General features: G+C 44.6%; 1 pseudogene; it reads right to left on the bottom strand.

Annotated features, from left to right (window-relative positions):
- Positions 1 to 20,731, bottom strand: part of LOC127625982 (synapsin-2-like) — an 87,151-nt pseudogene that overhangs the window by 42,634 nt on the left and 23,786 nt on the right.

Genomic DNA, 20,731 nt, shown 5'->3' with positions numbered 1-20,731 from the left:
AATTTAAATAACAGAATATTCGAATATTAGTTTTTTAAGAGCTTAAATATTAGAATACCAAATTATTGATGAATGCCCATCCTAATTCTGAGTTAATTCTAGAGACTGATGTGTGTGAAAATCAGCAGTCACAGAAATACTCAAACCAGCCCATCTGGTAGCAACAATCACTCACTTGTCAGTCATGGCTACTTGTTCCAGCATGGCAGAACCAGTGTTTGATTTCCAGTTGCCAGAGATGGACGTTCTCGTGCAGACTGAAATAATTTATCATACATCTCATACATGTGGAGTTTGTTTTATATTAGAATATACAGAAGAATGCTTGAATAGAAATGGCAAAACATACAGTAAGCAATGTTTTGAAGTTACTTGTTTGTAAATCTGTTGCAATTATAAATTTGGGTACAATCACAATAAAAAAATAAAAAAATAAAAAATAAAACATCCAGATCAAACAATCAAAACTGCAACAGAAATCACATCTTGTGAAATTGACATTGACACTGCAACCAAAATTTTTTACGGATGCTCAAAAGTACTCTTATACACACACGTATACTCGTATATGACGTATATACATCCATTGACCAATGAATTTGAGAAATGGATCTTACGCATTCATTTACATCCATCAGAGGTTGCTCCAGCATGTAAGCACCATTAATCCATGCCTCTCTGCAACTCTTGTGTGTAAATAACATAAAGCAGTCTTGCCCACTGACAGCTGTGCAAATATATTTACCACAGTATACTAGGGCAAAATATCTGGTTGACATATTTTTACCTTTACATGGTATTGTTAGGATCCTGCCACTTCTGTTGGTCTTGTTTATAGTTTTTGTGGCTGGATCCTGACACTCATGTTGTGGATAGTCCAGTGAAATGCATAGTGGATTTCACTGTTCAGGTCTCTGTCAAGTCTACACCATTCCAGCCATCACTGAGTTTGTAACTTTGCACTATGATTTTTCCCCTTTGGGATAGTTTTTGTTTGTTTTTTGAAAGCCCATTTACTGCACTCTGTATTGGAGTCTGTTCTCCTCCCTTTGCAGAACCTGACAGAATGAACTGACCAGTACTAATCCAGAGATAATGGGCATCTTCCTCTTCCCACCTGCCACCAGGCAGGGTTCCATAAGACAGTGAGGGACTTTATCTGCGATTTCCTGATTGCAGCAGGAATCCTGCCACTTCTGTTATCTTTTTTTGGCTGGATCCTGACACTCATGTTGTGGATAGTCCCATGAAATGTATCATGGTTTTCCCTGTTCAGGTGTCTGTCTGTCGGTTCCTGTTTCAGTTGGCCCTCGACAAGTCGGACTCTTGTTTCCTGTTGGTTCCAGTTTGGGTCAAGAACCATAGCCTGTGAGGCTCACTACACCAGTTCAGCACTCACTGAGTTTGTCGCTTCGGAGTGTGATTTTTGCCCTTCGGGTTAGTTTTTATTTGTTTGTGTGTTTGTTTTCATATTCAGGCCCAGACGGTGTCTCACCTGCTTGTCTGAAAGTACAAAGTTCACACAGATCTTCAATAGAACACTGGAGCAGTGTGAAGTTTCCAGCTGCTTCAAATGCTCCACCATCATTCTCGTCCCCCAAAAAAAACAAAATCACAGGACTTAATGACTACAGACCTGTCACTCTCACGTCTGTGGTCATGAAGTCATTTTTGAGAGACCGTTTTTGGCCTACCTGAAGGACATCACTGGACTCCTGCTAGACGCCCTTCAGTTTACTTAGCGAGCAAACAGGTGTGTGGATGATTCTGTCAACATGGGACTGCATTATATCCTGCAACACCTCAACAGACCTGGGACTTATGCAAGGATCCTATTTGTGGACTTCAGTTCAGCCTTCAATACCATCATGCCTGACCTTCTCTCAACCAAAATGACAATCCACAATCTGTAGGTGGATCAACAGCTTACTGACAAATAGGCAGCAGCTAGTAAGACTGGGAAAAATCACATCCGGGACCCTCACTATTAGCACTGGTCCTCCTCAGGGATACGTTCTCTCTCCACTGCTCTTCTCCCTGCACAAATTACTGTACTGTAAAGTCACCCCTCTGTCAAGCTCCTGAAGTTATCAAATTAAACCACGGTCATTGGCCTAATCTGCAATGGTGACGAGTTTGCAAACTGATGGGAGGTTGAACAGCTGGCGGTCTGGTGCGGTCAGTGGAGATGACAGTGGACTTCAGGAAAAATCCTCTGTGTACGCGAGCACACTTGGCAATAAAGTTCATTCTGATTCTGATTTACTGCACTCTGCAACTGAGTCTGTTCCCCTCCCTCCACCGAACCTGACAGGTATTGTACATACTGTCTAGTCTAGTCCAATAACCAGCCCTAATCACCTTAACCAAGATGGCCTACCAAGTTTATCATGGCCTACCAACTAACAGACATATGATTTTGTATAGCTGCAGATGTACTTGCATATAAGCTTTGTAGAGTATGAACGGAAAATCATGAACTCATTAATTCTGAACGCAAAGCACACATTTTTACTAAGGGTTCTAAAACCCCCACATACTGTGACTCCCCATCTAAATCACCAGGTAGCGCCAGCAAGTCTGGGAGTTAGAATGCTTTCTTGACGTTTTTACAACCCAAAGAGCCTCTCCAGAGACACTCGTGATATCGCCATCTACACACTGAAAATCTATACACACACACGTTCATACCATTTAAAACCAAGAAATGGCTTATTTTTAAGGAAATATGTTTTATTCCCGTATGCTTGGGTATTTCTACTGTTATATCAAACTAGTTAAGATTGTTTAGTTGTGTAGTTAAACTCTGAGGGCTTATATAAAGAATCTAAGAGTATATATTCACTTTTAAGTGTACCAAATACAAGTTTCTTGGTATCAAATTAAACCTTACGACTCGCCCTAGCTGAATATATATATAAGGTTACATTAAAATGTATTCTGCTATGTTTTACCATCTTTTGAGTGATTCCAACCACATCCGGACCCTGTAATAAATTAGGCAAATGACTAGCCTTGACAAGACAAAGGGAACCATCTTGCGCCAAAACTGAGGCGCCTCATTGGGTCATTCCTCCCAAAGGAGGCGTGACCTTCCTACCTTAAAAGTCAGGATCTGGTGTGGAATCACTCTCTCTTTGTCCTCTCTTGCTCTCTTGTCCTCTTGCTTTCTTGCTTTCTCTTCTGAACCTCTTCAAGTTTTCTTCAACTTCTCTTCAAACTCTCGTCAGACATGTCTTTTGTCTTATTTGGCGTTTATCTCAGTCTTTTTCTTGTCTTCGGACAAAGCTCAACACTCTACGTTTTTGGAACAGTCCGATATCCTCCGGGTGAAAGGAGTTTCAAACGTTACTCCTAAGATGCTTTGAACTTCCCGCGAGCGATCCACGCGCGAGAAGCACCAAGAGAAATCCTCCATCTCACGGACGCAACGAGGACATTCACGCACACACGCAGTCTTGTTCAGCGACACAAAGGTCCATTTTGCAAGTATTATCCCATCTAAATTCAAATGCGTTAAAGTGTGTAAGTCCCTTGCTGGCTCTTAAGATTTAACTGTTGTAACAAGTTTGCTATCATTTTCCTTACTGTTTTACTTTGTTTGTTCTATGTTAAATGTTTGTTGTTAAATGTGTTCTATGTTTGTTTACGTGTAGTGATATATCCTAGTTCCTTGTATTAAACCCAATTATACGCTTGATTGTCTGTGTTTGTTGGTCATAAAGCAAAGCCTCTTTAATGTGCGATCTAAAGCTATGAGCTGATAAGATCAAAGTAAGTTAACTTGCTTTGATTAAGTAAGCTTATACTAAGAATAAACCTTCTGGAGAATTGAGCCAGAGTATCGAGCAAAGTGGTTTGCTGGACGAACTGGTTGGTTGCGGTACGGGTTAATTCCATTAAGGTGTTCTGAAAATTAATACAGCCTGTCTGCATGTGATGTATATTCCTAATTAATTATAATTCGTTGTGTTTAATTATCTATATATATCTGAAGCAGACTTTTGGGCTATATAACCCCTTTTTTGGGGCAATTTAAAATGTATTGGTATCTCGTTCAAACCGTATGATTAATCATTGATTACAATCATTAATATTAATTGTACATTCCCCAAACCTGAACCAAGAAACCCTACAGCTTTGTAGTCAGACCCGATCTTCTGCACCCTGATGTCATATTTAGCATCAATGAATGGTTCTGTGGTTGTGTAGGTTTGAGTGATGGCCACTACACTCGCAATGTCTTGGAAGTCACTGTGATTGTCAACTTTCATCTGCAAAGAGAATCAACAAATCAAACATAATTTTATAAAAGTTTCAATGGTATTACTGTAATGTGGAGAAAAAAATGGATAAGTAATGGAAGTTGTCTTGTGCCAATGTTATGACAGTCTAGCAAACACGTCTAGTTGTATTAAGGTGCTTTTCTGAGTTTACACAACTACGTTTTCCAGTCAATGAAACATAAAATTGTGATTCTATCAACTTGTACTTAAGTTCAATTAGCAAGTGTATTTGTCATCTCAACTTGCTTAAAGTTGTCCAAACAAAGACTTGCCAGCTCCCAGCATGGATTGCAGCATGAATAAATAATGAGTTTAGTGTTGTAAGCTTGTGTTCTTGCTATTTGCAGACTTTGTTTGTGCTGCTGTTGTTGTTTTTTGACATTAATGTTGATTAATTGTTGTGTTGATGTTAAGAGCTCATCTTTTTCTTAATTTTTCTTGATTATCACCATTACTGTGGTATGTTGACATCTACAGTATGTGCCTCCAAATCAAATTATTGCACATGTAGCCTTGTCTCTCAAGAATAGACCATTCTACAGTGCAAAACTGGCTGGGCTTACTTGAAAATTAAAGTTAGGTTTGATGAACACTAATGTGACTGTTGCAGGCCTTAAAGATCATTAAACTAAAGTGTTATAGTTATTTATAGTTGTTATAACTTACCCAAATTTAAGTTCAGCTAACTAAACTGAAATTTGTTACAACTACATTCAATCAGTTCAGATTATGTTTTATTTGTGAGATAAATGTATTCAATTAAGTCAGTTAAATTAAAATAAAAGCTCATGCAAAAAAGGCACTAAATATAATGAGTTGAATCAACTTTTTTTTTTACAGTGCATATACTACTAGTCTTTGACATTGTGAAGTATTTGAACTCACAGTTTAGTGGGGCTAACAATGTGACTTACCTTTCCTATTCCATAGTGGGCATGTCCAATCTTCACCACCACAGGGAATGTCGGCATTGAGATCTAGAAGACAGATTCAGACAGTATTTTAAATATAAAATGAAAGGCTCTAACCGAATGGTGACACAACCGGTTTCTCATATCATACTATTACTACATTATAAAGGAAATTGTTTAGGCAATGACAGACTATTCTGGTTCTCAAATAGTATGATGCGAAAAGGTTTTATTTGCAGTCTTAGTTAGTGGGTATAACCTTACTTGTCTGTCTCTCATATGCCTGTGTGAAAGACTCTTCTAGAATCCAGAAATTGTTACTTACATACAGCAGCTGTTCCCGACCCTGTTCCTGGATGCCTCTAATACTGCACATTTTGTATATCTCCCTTTTCTGACACACCCAATTCAGGTCTTGGAGTCTCCACTAATGAGCTGATGAGTTCAATCAGATGTGTTTGATTAGGCTTATATCTGAAATGTGTAGTGCTGGGGGGGCCTCCAGGAACAGGGTTGGGAACCACTGACATATAGGTATCTCTAGACATCATTAATCCCATCTTGGCCAAAATTATTATCAATACTCTACTTAAGATGGTTAATTTATATATTCTGCTCTAATGTGTCAGTAGGAAATATACATTTTAGATTTGCAAACATTCCTTTGTCAAACAGAAGTAGAACAGAGCTCCGATCTAAACATCGAGTCAGTCTGAGATAACACACAAAGAAACATTTGAAGCATTTTAACTAGCCTAAATACATCAAACTGTATTGTAAAGGGATTACGATGGGCAAGGAGGAGGCGAGAACTGGCTTGACAATATAAATAATAGTTTAATGAAGAAATGAACCAAAAGACACAAACACACAGCAGCTGCCCGTAAATCTCTCTCTCTGTCGCACTGCCGTCTCCAGTCGGCCCTTATCACTCTCAGGCTAATCAGCCCAATTAGGGGCCGAGTGTGCGGAATCACGACCCGGTCCTGCCCTAAGCCCTGCCACATTCCTCCCCCGTTCTCTCAGGTCGGGAAGCCCCCTTTCCTTTCCCTGGGGGGGTGCCTGCTCCCCGTCTGCCGGCAGTCATCCCCGTCTGCCTGGATCAGAGGGGACAAGGGGTGGGAAAAAAAAATGAGGCACCTACACACCATAACGGTGATCGTGCCACATTTAAAAAACATTTAATAAGAGACGGAAAAGGCCAACATGGAGTGGCAGTGGGAGAGAGAGAGAGAGAGAGAGAGAGAGAGAGAGAGAAAGAGAGAAAAAACACTTACTCGCCGGTTCTCTGATACACCATTGCTTGGTCCTCGGCCATTCCTCCACCCTCTAATGGATGACAGCCGCGCTTTCAAGGGCGGATCGGAGGCAGTATGAAAAGAAGACAACCTGCAGGTGTCTACATAAGTCTACGTCCTTACAAAGCTCTTAGCAATTTACGATTACTCCAGAGCACTCATAAATCTACAAGCATTTTCAAGTTCTACTTAATTAACAATGCTTTTGGGAAATGGGCCACAAAACTAAAATGAATCGTAAGTTGGATTCTACAATCTACTTAGGCTTATGATGCTTTTGGGAAACGAGGCCCAGATTTGTTAGTAAAATGTGATTATGTTAGTGAATTCTGAATATTAAAGAGGGGGCGTGTGCATGTTCATTCATCATAATCCACGGCCATGAAAATACCATAAAAGGAAGCCACCAGACTCGTTAGTAAATGCTTTCAACATCTATGCGGAACCTTAATGAAATAATTTTTATGAATGAAGTGCATTCACATTGTAAAATTTTTATTTAGCAAGCACAATAGCACCTCAAAGAAAGTGAGTTACTGTCATCGCATGTTTTTGCTGTCATATGACGCACTTCAATAAGTCAATAAAAATGGTTTGAAATGAGTGTAAAAAATGTTCAGTTCATGCCAGGAGGAGGATGTCCACCACTATTAACCTTCTCTGGTTCAGTTCGCAGTGCCTCACCAGCATCATCTGTGAAACTTCTCGGGTAAATCATGATGGTAACAGTGATATACTTGCAACTGGAAGAATCTTCAGAGAAATTAATAGAATGCCTGAAGATATTTGACCGAAACACAAATATATTACAGATTATATGAAAATGTGCTGGCCTTTTCTATTTTTCTATTTATTTTTTATGCTCACAATGTGTTTATTTCTGGGATTAACAATAGCACTGACTTACCAATGCCGATACTAAATTATGAAATCTAAATGACAGAGCTCATATTAAGAAAAGAAAAAGTATCCAACCAGTCACATTAGAGGGCATTCATCTTTGAGAAAAATTGAGCACTTCTGCTGGAAAAATTATACTTTGAAAAAATAAATTCAAGCAGTAAAGACATTTTTCTAAATAAATATAGGATATGGTTTAAAAAGAAAACAAAACTTTTTGTATTTTTTTACAAATTCATGATATACAAATTTAAGGTAAATTTCACTCATTTAACTATTCGTTTTTTTCAAAACGTAGTCATGAAAGATTGCCTGAAAGAACACAACACATTCGTATGTCTTATTCACGATTTACATGTGGTCAGGATCAGGTGTAAATTTTGTTTTTACCAACTCCCATTTTGAAAATACAAAAACTTTCATGAATCCAAGAACTAACATCAGACCGGCTTTGCGAATGATTTACACATAGATTTGTTGTTTTATGAATGAGGCCCATTGTTCAGTAATTAGTCAAAAAGTAATACACAACAAATGACTAATTACTGTTAAAATATTTTAATCAGATTACTTTATTAAATTAGAAATCACATTACCAATTACTTACATTTTTATTTACTTAAAACATTTTTCACCAGAAAAGTACTTTTTTGCTCAACGAATTGAAAATAAAGTTTATATTTCTTCCTACATTGTTGCATAGAAGTCATACACTTCTCACTTACAATAACTTATTGACTCTTTCGCTGTCACAGAAATGCAAAGACACATTTACACTGATCAGCCACAACATTAAAACCTCCTGCCTAATATTGTGTAGGTCCCACTTGTGCCACCAAAACGGCACCAACCAGCATCTCATAATAGCATTCTGAGATGCTATTCTTCTCACCATAATTGTACAGAGCAGTTATCTGAGCTACCGTAGACTTTGACAGTTCGAACTAGTTTTGCCATTCTCTGCCAGAGAGGTTGGAAGCAGGAAAAATGGGCAAGCGTAAGGATCTGAGCGACTTTGACAAGAGCCATTGTGATGGCTGGACGACTGGTTCAGGGCATCTCCAAAATGGCAGGTCTTGTATGCAGTGGTTAGTTCAAACCAAAAGTGGTTCAAGGAAGGACAACTACTTGTGAACCGGTGACAGAGTGACAGTGGCCCAAAATGCATTGATGCTCTTGGGGAACGAAGGCTAGCCTGTCTGGTTTGACACCACAGAAGAGCTCCTGAAGCACAAGTTGCTGAAAAATGTAATGCTGGCTATGATAGAAAGGTGTCAAAACACACAGTGATTTGCAGCTTGCTGTGTATGGAGCTGCGTAGCTGCAGACCGGTCAGAGTGCCCCATGCTGACCCCCATCCACAGCCGAAAGTGCCTGCAGTAGAAATGTAAGCATCAGAACTAGACCATGGAGCAACGGAAGAAGGTGGCCTGGTTGGATGTCATGTTTTCTTTTAGATCATGTGGATGGCCATGTGCGTCGTTAACCTGGGGAAGAGATGGTAGCGGGATGCACTATGTGAAAGTGGCAGGCCGTCAGAGGCAGTGAGATGCTCTGGGCAATGTTCTACTGGGAAAACTTGGGTCATGGCACTTATGTGGATGTTACTTTGACATGTACCACCTACCTGAAGATTGTTGCAGACTACATTCACCCCTTAATGGCAATGGTATTCCATGATGGCTGTTGGAAAGGCGGAGCTTAGAGCGTCTGTCAATCAACGGCATTATACAGCGGAGCAAGGCAGACAAAATACATGCCCGTGATATGTGCTAGATAACTTGTTGTGGGTGCTAAAGTGTGCATCCATGAGTGACTGTAAGTGATTATTTCCCTGTTATATGTTCTGATTAATCCACAGATCATTTCATGAATGTTAACGTGATGTTTATCCGCTGATATTAAGTGTATTGGGATCTGGTGTTACCCGTTATTTTAGTGTCATCTGCGCTGTGTTTCACATGTTTAATTATATCTGACTCCTGAGGCAATAATATTGCAGAATATGTCGTTATACATGTCACTGTGTTGATAATGACTAGAATTAATCTGTCATGTTCATATAAATGAGGTAATTAAGTGATGTTCATTGCCGATCAGCGGTTTACTTTCGTTTTCGTTTTTTTATTGTTTACATATTAACGCCATATCAGCATGTTGTGATGAGCGTTATTGCATTACAAGCTGATATTCCTATGTTATGTTATGTATATTGTTATTGATTATTACATAATCTCCTGTTATTTGTTAGAGGTATAACAGTACAGAGATGGTATGTTAACCTATTTCTTTCTTTCTGTTTCTGTTGTAGAACCACACACACACACACACACTTGTTCGAATACTCTCCTATACCCTCATATCAACCTGACTACCTAAATATGCAACCTGTCATGTGCCTGTGACTTGTGGCTTCTACTATGTAAATAAATCCCTTTTGAATGGAACCTGACTGTTTGAATCCTATCCTGTGTTCTGACCGACACGCCAGGAGGTGAATGGATAATTAGGAACCTCCTTAGTATACCGCCTTTGTTCCTTCCCCTAACTATCAAACAGTGGCATTGGCCTCTTTCAGCAGGATAATGCCCCCCCAGTGTCTTCCATGGCTCTGCATTCCACAGCTCTGCCCCCAGAGTCTTCCATGGCTCTGCCTTCCACTGCTCTGCCCCCAGAGTCTTCCACGGCTCCACCCCCAGAGCCTTCCATGGCTCCACCCCCAGAGTCTTCCAGAGCTTCCCCCGCTCCCCCTGGAACTATTACTCCCGCGGCTCCTGCCGCTCAGCCATAGACTATCCCCCCCGTGGCTCCGCCCGCTCCCCCAGAGACTATTTCCCCAGCAGCTCCGCCCGCTCCCCCAGAGACTGTCCCTCCCGTGGCTCGACCCGCTCCTCCAGAGACTATTCCTCTCGTGGCTCTGCCTGCTCCCCCAGAGACTATTTCCCCAGCGGCCTCCTGACCCTGCTTTGGCCTTGCGACTGCCTCTCAGGCTTCCTGACCCTGCCTTAACCCTACGGCCACCTCTCAGGCCTCCTGACCCTGCCTCGGTCCTATGGCAGCCTCTCGAACCTGCCTCAGCCCTACGGCTGCCTCCCAGGCCTCCTGACCCTGCCTCGGACCTATGGCCACCTCCCAGGCCTCCTGAACCTGCCTCGGCCTTGCAACCACCTCCCAGGCCTCCTGACCCTGCCTCGGACCTACAGCTGCCTCCCAGGCCTCCTGACCCTGCCTCTGCCCTACGGCTGCCTCCCAGGTCTCCTGACACAGTCTTGGCCCTGCGACCGCCTCCTAGGCTGCCTGACCCATTCCCTATCACCTCCCAGACCTCCTGACCCACTCCCACCTTGAGGTAGTCTCCTGGCCATCCTCCGGATCTGCTCGGGTCTCCTTGGTCTCCTGGCCACCCCCGGATCTGCTCTGGTCTCCTGGCCATCTGCCAGATCTGGTCCGGTCCCCTTGGTCTCCTGGTTCTCCGCCTGATCTGCTCTGGTCTAGTTGGTCTCCTGGTCGTCCACCTGATCTGCTCTGGTCCCCTTGGTCTCCTGGCTGTCTGCCTGATCTGCTCTAGTCTCCTGGTAATCCACCAGATCTGCCCTGCTCTCCTTCGTCCTCACTCCCTCCGCCTTCACCTCAGTCTCAAACCTCCATGTTTTGCTATGTTACTCTGCTCCCCTTGCCCCTTGTGCCCCCTTGAACTTTTTAATTTTTTTTGTGGAGTGTCTGGAATCCGCTCCTTAAACGGGGGGCTCTGTCATATATTCCCTGTCTTTGTTCCTCACTTTTATGTTGTCAGTCTTTGCATGTATTGTTGGATGCTCCGTGCCTGGTGCCCTGTGTTATGTTTTCATGTGAGTTAGTTTGCTTATTCTTTTGTAAATAAAGCTGCGTTTAGATCATCATTCTTTGCCTGCCTTGTCACAGGCATGAGGGGGGACCTACACGATATTAGGCAGGTGGTTTTAATATTACGGCTAATCGGTATATATATATATATATATATATATATATATATATATATATATATATATATATATATATACACACACACAGCTCTACTTAGCCGCTTGACTAAGTAGAGCTCAAGGCCCTCTCCTTGAAGACAGCCAACCTGATTGCGCTAGCTTCCATCAAGATGGTTGGGGACCTGCAAGCGTTCTCTGTCAGCGACACTTGCCTGGAGTTCGGTCCGGCAGATACTCGTGTCATCCTAAGACAGCGACCAGGCTACGTGCCCAAGATTCCTACATCCCCCTTCGGGGACCGGGTCGTGAACCTGCAAGCGCAGCCCGGGGAGGAGGCAGACAAGCCTTTTCGTTGCTGTGTCTGGTACATGCTTTGCCTATCTATCTGGACCGCACGCAGAACTTTAGTTGTTCTAAGCAGCTCTTTGTCTGCTTTGGCGTAAAGGGAACGCTGTCTCCAAACAGAGGTTAGCCCACTGGGTCGTCGACGCCATCTCCCTGGCCTACCAGACCCAGGCCGATCAATAATGTAATGATGGGCCAAATATTTAAACTGGTTGCATAAAATTATTTGTAATGGAAAATATACTGAATTGGCAACTTTAAAACTCCTCTACCATCTCTATTCCTTCACTAAAATACTGGAAAAAAACGGTATTATTTATTTTGAGTAATTTGATAATTTTCCATTTGCCACTTGACAATCTTTCATGGCACATTAGTGGGCACAGTGGTTGGGAGACACTGGCTTAGGTAGCCAAATTTTGTTACAGAAGATTTGGCTGACATCTCACAGACAGCCACAGTTTCTTCTCGTGTCTCTGTCATTCACTTTTTGAGTGCGTGTGAAGGGGGTGGGAAAGGGTGGCAGCCATTAACAGTAACAAAAATTTCAAAATTTATAAATGTATTGCTTGCATTTGAAGCAGGAAGTTTTACATACAATCACAGTAATGATGTTAACAAATAAATCAGACATTGCACAAGCAATTTAGTGATATCCCCGCAGTTGTGGTCTTGAAATAAAATCCCGATTCCTCTTTGTCTGAGACCGAGACAAGACCAAGTAAAAATGCGTTCAATTTCGAGACTTCAAAAAGTGGTCTCAAGATCGATCTCGTGTACTACAACACTGTCACACACTGTAATATGCTCTGGCCACCTACCTGCTCATCGTGGTTACAAAGTTTATAGTAGATTAGTCTCACTGAATGGCTTGATGTCTGAGTGGTGTCTGGAGAATAGCATAAGATTTATAGACAATTGGAAGAGATTTTGGGGTAGACCTGATTTTATTAATAATGATAGTATTTGACAACTGGGTCCCAGGTCAGGAAGCATATAAACTGGTTAATCCGAACGTCTGCTAGCTGCCTTGAGACGTCTACACAGGTCACATAAACTACAACACATAGAGACTATATCACCTAGATTTCATATAAAGACTGTGTCTGTTCCCCGAACAACCAAACACAAAACTCTCACAAAATCATTTAGAACAAATTTGATAAAGTTCAAACTTGAAAAAATAAAAAACATTAATAGAAGATAAACATAATATAAAGGTAGGGCTACTAAACATTTGATCTCTTTCTACCAAAGCAATAATTGTAAATTAAATTATTACAATTCATAGATTGTATGCACTCTCTTTGTCTGAAACCTGGATTAAACCAGATGAATATATTAGTTTAATTGAATCTACTCCCGCAGGTTATTGTTATAAACATGAGCCTCGTATGAAGGGTCGAGGAGGAGGTATTGCTACAATTTACAGTGTTTGGTGTTACTCAGAGGACAGGATATAAACTTTTAATTGTAAACTTTTTATTACACCATCAGATATAAATAAACAATCTCTGTCATCTTTTTAGATTTTTTAATCAATGGGCATTAATGCTTAATTTACTAATTTAAAACCATGACTTGCACTGCACATAAATAACTAACATACAGTATATTCATGTCTGCCAATTAATTTTTTAGCCAGAGGGTAATTGTTAGGGTAAAATTAGCCTGGTTTCCCTGGTGCACTCTTCGGGCGCTTTCCTAGAGTTTTCCGATCAAGGCAGTGGTGGTGTAATGCATAACCCCGCCCTTATCATTATGGAGCCAGCGGCTCGACTCGTGGGTTTGCGCCAGGGGAGCCAATCCTTGGAGGCTTATATTAAGGAGTTTTGTGTCCTGGCGTACCAGGTGAATTTTAATGAGGTGGCTCTGAAGACCATTTTTCAATGTGGACTGAATGAGCCAACCTCATCATTAATGCCTGGTGGACGCTGCTCTCTCAACCTGGCTCAGTTTATTGACCTCGCCCTACTGTACGCTGGTTCCTCGTTTACTGTGGGGGAGGCAAAAACTGAACCAGCGTTCCCTACCACGGCCTCCGTCTTGAAGCCTAACACGGCCCTCGTCTTGAAGCCTACCACGGCCCCCGTCTTGAAGCCTGTCACGGCCCTAGTCCCCAAGCCTGTCACGGCCCTAGTCCCCAAGCCTGTCACGGACCTAGTCCCCAAGCCTGTTAAGGCCCTAGCCCCGAAGCCTGTAACGGCCCCAGTCTCGAAGCCTGGCACGGCCAGCGAGGCAACGCCCATGCCTGCCATGGCCAGCGAGCCAGCGCCCATGCCCGCCACGGCCAACGAGCCAGCGCCCATGCCCGCCACGGCCAACGAGCCAGCGCCCATGCCCGCCACGGCCAACGAGCCAGCGCCCATGCCCGCCACAGCCAACGAGCCAGCGCCCATGCCCGCCACGGCCAACGAGCCAGCACCCATGCCCGCCACGGCCACCGAGCCAGCGCCCATGCCCGCCACGGCCACCGAGCCAGCGCCCATGCCCGCCACGGTCAGCGAGCCAGCGCCCATGCCCGCCACGGTCAGCGAGCCAGCGCCCATGTCTGCCACGGTCAGCGAGCCAGCGCCTGTAGCCTCGACCGTCCCCTTGGCCACGTCCCCTGTTGGCCGAAGACGTAAGAGAAGGAGGAGGGCCCCTTCTCCCCAGTCTCGTCTTGTGCTCAAGACCGCAGAGAGTCCCTCAGAGTCTTCCACGGCTCTGCAGACCTCTGCTCCGCCCTCAGAGTCTTCCACGGCTCTGCAGACCTCTGCTCCGCCCTCAGAGTCTTCCACGGCTCTGCAGACCTCTGCTCCGCCCTCAGAGTCTTCCACGGCTCTGCAGACCTCTACTCCGCCCTCAGAGTCTTCCACGGCTCTGCAGACCTCTGCTCCGCCCTCAGAGTCTTCCACGGCTCTGCAGACCTCTGCTCCGCCCTCAGAGTCTTCCACGGCTCTGCCGGGCTCTGCTCCGCCCTCAGAGTCCTCCACGGCTCTGCCGGGCTCTGCTCCGCCCTCAGAGTCTTCCAACACTCTGCCGGCCTCTGCTCGCCCCTCAGAGCCCTCCCGGGCTCCGCCTCTCGAGCCTCCCAGGGCTCCTCCTCTCGAGCCTCCCAGGGCTCCTCCTCTCGAGCCTCCGAGGGCCCCTCCTCATGAGCCTCCTAGGGCTCCTCCTCACGAGCCTCCCAGAGCTCTACCCCTCAAGTCCCTCAGGGCTCCATCCCTCGAGTCTTTCACGGCTCCCCCCTCAAGCCTCTCACGGCTTCGCCTCTCAAGTCTTTCAGGGCTCCATCCCTCGAGTCTTTCATGGCTCCACCCCTCAAGCCTCTCACGGCTTCGCCTCTCGAGTCTCTCAGGGCTCCATCCCTCGAGTCTTTCATGGCTCCACCCCTCAAGCCTCTCATGGCTTCGCCTCTCGAGTCTCTCAGGGCTCCTCCGCCTCTCAGGGCTTCCCGTCTCGAGTCTTTCATGGCTCCACCCCTCAAGCCTCTCACGGCTTCGCCTCTCGAGTCTCTCAGGGCTCCTCCGCCTCTCAGGGCTCCGCCCCTCGAGTCTTTCATGGCTCCACCCCTCAAGCCTCTCACGGCTTCGCCTCTCGAGTCTTTCATGGCTCCACCCCTCAAGCCTCTTACGGCTTCGCCTCTCGAGTCTCTCAGGGCTCCTCCGCCTCTCAGGGCTTCCCCTCTCGAGTCTTTCATGGCTTCGCCTCTCGAGTCTCTCAGGGCTCCTCCGCCTCTCAGGGCTCCGCCCCTCGAGTCTCTCAGGGCTCCTCCCCCTCTCAAGCCTCTCAGGGCTTCGTCTCTCGAGTCTTTCAAGGCTCCCCCCCTCAAGCCTCTCGAGCCTCCCAGGGCTCGGCCACTAGAGGCTCCTATGGCTCTGCCTCCCGAGCCTCCTACGGCTCCCCCTCCAGAGCCTCCTACGGCTCCACCTCCCGAGCCTCTCATGGCTCTGCTCCCTAAGACTCCAGAGCCTTCTAGAGATTTGCCTCCCGAGCCTCCTGCGGCTCCGCCTCCCGAGCCTCCTACGGCTCTGCTCCCTAAGACTCCAGAGCCTTCTAGAGATTCGCCTCCCGAGCCTCCTGCGGCTCTGCCTCCTACGGCGCCACCTCCCCCGGCTCTGCCTCCAGAGCCTACCAGGGCTTCACTCCTGGAGCCTTCTACGGCGCCACCTCCCATGGCGTCACCTCCCTCGGCTCTGCCTCCAGAGCCTTCCAGGGCATCACCTCTGGAGCCTCCTACGGCGCCACCTCCCCCGGCTCTGCCTCCAGAGCCTACCAGGGCTTCACTCATGGAGCCTTCTACGGCGCCACCTCCCACGGCATCACCTCCCTCGACTCTGCCTCCAGAGCCTTCCAGGGCTTCACCTCTGGAGCCTCCTACGGCGCCACCTCCATGGGCTCCACTTCCTGAGCCTTCCAGGCCTTCGCCCCTAAAGCCCCCCTTGGCTCCACCTCCAGAGCCTTCCAGGCCTTCGCCCCTAAAGCCTCCTTCGGCTCCACCTCCAGAGCCTTCCAGGCCTTCACCCCTAAAGCCTCCGTCGGCTCCACCTCCGGAGCCTTCCAGGACCCCACCTCCAGAGCCACCTACGGTGCCGCCTCTGATGGCTCCGCCTTTCACGGCTCAGCCCGGACTTCCTGACCCTCTACCTGTCCTGTGGCCTCTTCCCTGGCCTCCGGACCCTATTCCTGTCCGGTGGTCACCTTCCAGACCCCCGGACCCAGTCCCTGTCCTCCAGTCGCCTTCCAGACCTCCTGACCCAGTCTCTGCCCTATGGCTGCCCCCTAGACCTCCCGACCACCCGCCTGTCCACTATGTTCCCCCTGACCTTGCCTTGAACTGCCCATTGACCCCCATGGACTGTTTCATTTCCCTTTTGTGCCTTCTGCCCCCGCGAGCTCACACGCTTGTTCTGTCCCCCGCGAGTTCACACGCTCGTTCTGTCCCCTCGAGCTCACACGCTCGTTCTGTCCCCTCGAGCTCACACGCTCGTTCTGTCCCCCCGAGCTCACACGCTCGTTCTGTTCCCTCGCGCTCCTCGCAGCCGAGCGCGGCCATCAGGAGCCGTCCTATTCAGAGGGGGGAGTACTGTCACGAACCCCGCTCCTCTGCCCCATCTCCGCGTTCGCGGACATGCACACATGCACTCCGCGAGCGTGCTCGCTTCTCGCTTCCCGCTTCCTCGCTCCGCCCCCTGGAGCTCGTACGCTCTGTTTCCTCCCTCGCGAGCTCACACGCTCGTTCTGCTATTACGAGCTCTCGCTCAGTAAACTCTCTCCCCTCTGACTCACATGCTGGCTTCTCACGCTTCCAATCTGCCAGAACAATATGACCACCTGCACTCCACGCTTCTTATCCCCACACATTAGTTACACCTGCCACAGTCCCAATCACCTGTCATTGTTCACACCTGCACTCGCCCCTATATAACTCACTAGCCTTTCATTTGTTTAGTGTTGGTTATTGTATTTAGTTCCCGTGATCGTTGCCCTGCTAGTCTCGTCTAGTTTTGACCTCCCTACTGTTTTACCTCTTAGCTTGCCAACTTGTTCCCCTGTCTCCGTTCCCACTTGTCCCTAGTTGTTAACTGTTTTCCGTCTTCGACCCTCTTGTTTATATCATTGATTCCCCTGCTCCGACCTTACGCTCCCCCTTGACCATTCTCTCTGGATTAACCCTGTTTGTACTTCTGCCTGCTTTTATTACGAATAAAAGCAGTTTTTCATCACATTGTGACTGTCTCAATTTGTGTGTGTGTACTCGGGTTACATTGTAACAGATCTCACAACTTGTTGAACAGAAGTTTTTCCAAAAGGAATCTATGATGTAATCCTTATCATGATTTTTATTAGTAAAATCATTTGGAAGACTTAGTAATACAGGGCGAGGAGGTTGCATGGTGCCATGCGAGGGTCGGAAGTGTGATTGGCGTCATTAACCTGTGAGATTCGATACACTCAAGATTCTTGACTTTTCTAGGTAGGCAATTAATCATTCAAAAATATTTCAAAATAATAGGGCTCTGGAGACATTAAATGACACTTACATGCTCAAGCTGAAGTTTTACAATACTCAATTTACACAGTTTTGTGAAAGAAATTCAGCGTCAACTGTTGAACATGTCGGCAATGCTGGTGAAGGTTGTTGCTGATTTGGAGGATCTTGCTGTAATACATTGATCGATCACTGCCACGAAGACTAAATTCACTGAGATGGTTACAAAAGTGTCGGATGTTGATAAACAAATTGATTATCTGGAGTCATCAAATTAGCTGCTTATCTGCTAGCGACCAAGCTAGATTTGGAGCATGTCTGGGAAAAGTTGAAAGACTTTGAGAATCGTAGCCGGTGAAACAACGTCTGAATTGTTGGAATTCTTGAAGACGAAGTAAGTTGAGATCGGGCTCTTCCCAAGTCTGCTCAACATAACAGGCCATAAGCTGGAAATCGACCGAGCTCACAGATTTCTGACTCGGAGATCTGTGGAGGGAGACAGGCCCCAATCAATTCTGGCCAAATTTCTGAGATCATCCAATAAAGATCTTGTGTTACATGAGGCGAGGAGTAAAGGAAGGCTTTCTTGGAAGAACCACAACATTTTCTTGATCCCAGACTTTGCGAATTCGAGAAGGGACTATAAAGGGTCTACTTTTATTTGTGTACACTCACAATAACAACAAAACTTGTGTTTTTGTAAAATAAAGAAAATAAAAAGGGTGATCTTTCAGCAGTCTTTGTGCAAACAAGCATATTTCTGAAACACATGTAAGATTATATATGCAGAAGAATTCCAGCAACATGATTTGAATCTATGGAAAAACCAAATCTTTCAGTTTGGAATGTGTCAACGTCATAAATTACAGGCCCTCAGCCGGAACCCCCACACAGTTAAACCAGGCTGTTCTGTGTAAGGTTACAAGGACCATCAGATTTGCACAACTCTTAAGACATTTCATCTTAATCTAGCCTTGCTAGATAATGCTGAAAATCGCTTTGAACTGTGGTAATATGTGTACCTGACAAATGAATGATTATAGACTGAAGGACCTCTTTACAATGTGTGTAGTGATGTGTAATCACCTATAATTGATAAATATAATCTTTAATTTGATATGATTCATCTAATTCTACTAAGAATGGTAACTATAAGGCTTAACTTGATACAATACAATGATGTGTAAAACCAATATGATTTTCTAACCAGGGATTTTCATGTTTTATTACCTACACATATAACATCCATAAAAAAATATCATGTTTAGTATGTAAGTGTTCGCTGGTGTATGCAGAGAAAGCTGATGACAACAAATATCATGTCTCTTGTACCATTCTCAAGATATAAAAGCTCACAATTAAATATGCACTATTTTTGAGCAGGAGATGTTTAAGTCTCTGGAACAAAGAACCATAAATCGACTGTCGGAAAAGACAGCCCAGTTGACCATGTGACTCTGAAAAGTCACTTCTGATTGGCGCAGGACACCTTTGGGGATGCGGCCAATTTCAGTTCAAATATTTCTCAACAGGAAGAACATGCTCTCTTGCTTCTTCATCCGCTCTTGTCTTGTCTCTCCTTCTTCAGCTCTCCGCTCTTCTGCCTGCAAGTGCTTCATCTGGTTGCTCTGCACATGGCCAGGTTCCTCGCCATGTGAGTTCCAAGAAAGCTTGGGACTCGACGTCCCGAGAAAGGTCATCACTCTATACGATCCACACACCCATGAGAAGGCCTCGCTTCAAAGCTAACTCCATAATTCATACAGACAAAATCATCATTCATACAGAGATACAAAACATTGATGGAACAAACTTTCGACCAAGAACCAACCAACACAAAGAACGCAAGGAAACACCAAAGATATGCAAGTACATCTCCAATATTGTGCTCCAATTGCTGGTGTATTAATTAAATAATTTGAGTAATCCGATAGCAAATCGATGTAGACTCAAAGAAGTATAAATGGTTCTTAAGGTATTGTCAACAGACTCCATAAAGTACATTTTCACTGTATTGAATAATTATTTTACATTCTGTCACTCTTTTCACCAACCTGTCTCATGTATATATGTATTAGATTAGATTTTTGTTTAGAATAGTAATAAAGTTTGTCTGTGTTCAAAGACGACATGACTGTGGTATTTTTTGATAAATAATCTCAAACCTGTTTCTAAAAGTTTTTGCTTCAAAGCTGTACCTAAATATGTGTGATATTATTTTCAATAAGCCATGAGAATAATATCACTCCATAAGTGATTTAATAAGTTAATTAATCATAATTCACTTTTTAAAGCTAATTCCTTACAGTAGAAATTGTGAGCGGGTACAACAAAACGTATCACAATTTTAATGGTGGAGAATCTATTAAGACAATTATTTGTCATTTATCTCATTTATTATGGTTGTCGAACGTGACTAATTCCGTTATACGTTTCATTACCTAATAAGGTACAATAAAGACAGTTTAATTTAGTCCATAGCGCACATACTTCAATTCTAAATTTAGCATACCAAATATCCTTACATATAATGGTGTGAGAATGAGGGCAATTTAAAGCTCACATCTAAATTTCCTTAATTTCCTACACACGTCACAAAAACTAACTGAAACTCCGCGAATACTTATCACACAAACATGAAACGTATGTCTAAAGAAAGCTTAAAATGTTTCATTTTAAATAAAACAATTCAAATTTAAAACAAATATTCCCCTGCAATGTAATCTGTATGAAACAAAGCAATTTACAGTTTCTCCTGGCTCAGCTAATTATCCCTAATGTGATCCCACCCACCAGCAGAGCACGCTATTCATACGGTAATGTGCTGAGGCGATCAATGCGAATGGTAAACGCCCCTGACTGTGCCTTAAAAAGCATCAAGTTTATCATCAGATTCATTCACTTTCCTGCGCTTTTGAAAGATGGCACGCTTCATAGCTGAGGATGCTCTACAGATGGAGTTCACATCTTCATCACTGTCCAGGACCATCTAAAGCACTTTGAATACCGTTAAGGTTAAACAGGCGCTATATAAGTGCAGACCATTTACCATTTT

Source organism: Xyrauchen texanus, chromosome 32 (assembly GCF_025860055.1).
Source record: "Xyrauchen texanus isolate HMW12.3.18 chromosome 32, RBS_HiC_50CHRs, whole genome shotgun sequence".
In the NCBI taxonomy this organism is placed as follows: domain Eukaryota; kingdom Metazoa; phylum Chordata; class Actinopteri; order Cypriniformes; family Catostomidae; genus Xyrauchen; species Xyrauchen texanus.
The sequence above is the reverse complement of the archived record's forward strand: the minus strand, read 5'-3'. Positions and strand labels throughout refer to the sequence as shown.